At 65.9% G+C, this 971-nt stretch overlaps 1 protein-coding gene across 1 annotated transcript in view; it reads right to left on the bottom strand.

Annotated features, from left to right (window-relative positions):
• ATP2A1 (ATPase, Ca++ transporting, cardiac muscle, fast twitch 1) overlaps positions 1-971 on the bottom strand; it is a 16,253-nt gene that overhangs the window by 14,098 nt on the left and 1,184 nt on the right. The gene's annotated exons all lie outside the window — the stretch shown is intronic.

The raw sequence follows: 971 nt of genomic DNA, 5'->3' as shown, positions 1-971 counted from the left end.
GGCCTGGCAAGGGCGCTTTCAGGTTCCCTGGCTGGGTTGTTGGCCTGTAAGCGAAGCTCAGGGGACACCCAGGCCAACGACCCCCATGGCCACATCCATCTCCTGGGAGCCAAACCCCGAGGAAAAGCCCCCGTGGTCCTCACGGCGCCCGGCCCACCCACACCCCTCCCCCAGCCGGGCTGGGAGCTCCGGTTTCAGGAGGGAGCAGGACGGGGGATAGAGTTACCGCCTCCTGTACACACCCCACCCCAGCTGTTGCCTCTGCCAGGCAAAGGCGACAGCCACAGGCAAATGTCAAGGAGCAAATCTGAGAAGGGAGAGGGCGGCCCTGCCAGCCAGTGCTCAGGGGCCGCGAGGCCTCCATCGCGGAGCCGGGGACAGGGAGACCTGTGCCCACAGTCCTCCTTCCATGGGGACTAAGTCCACCCCTCACATGCAGGGTGGACTGCTGGGAAGGTGGGTGCCAGGGCCTTGGGGAGGGGTCTCAGGAGCCCCAGCCCCGATGGGGCGGGGAGGCCAGAGGCAGGTGAGGGGTCACCCTCGCACCAGCGGCTCTTTCCCGCCTCTCGGAGGGAATCTGCCTCAACCAATCAGCGCCAGGGGGCGGGCCAGGGGCGCGAGGCTGCTCCGGGATTGGTGGAAGGGCGCGTGGGCCCAGGGCCGCAGGGAGCAGTGGTGCCGGGGGTGGCAGCAGTCTCTGAGCTGGGGAGCCCTGCGCTCAGGGGGTAACCCGAGCCTCCAGAGCCCTTGAAGCTTCGGGGATGGCTTAGCTTCAGTGTTTTGGCTGAGAACACCCTTAAAGCTTAAAATAAAACCTGCCTGCGGGGTGTGGGAAGGACAGAGGAGGACGCACACCAGTCCCACCCCACCCCCTCAGTTCTGGTCTGCAGAATAGGATGCTGAGGGCTTGGACTAGAGCAGCCTCTGATTCGAGCCAACACCCAGCACGCTCCCCAGATCTCCTCCCCGCG

This window comes from Myotis brandtii, unplaced genomic scaffold (assembly GCF_000412655.1).
Source record: "Myotis brandtii unplaced genomic scaffold, ASM41265v1 scaffold317, whole genome shotgun sequence".
NCBI lineage: Eukaryota > Metazoa > Chordata > Mammalia > Chiroptera > Vespertilionidae > Myotis > Myotis brandtii.
Note: the sequence above shows the minus strand (reverse complement) of the source record. Positions and strands in the feature narration are given on the sequence as shown.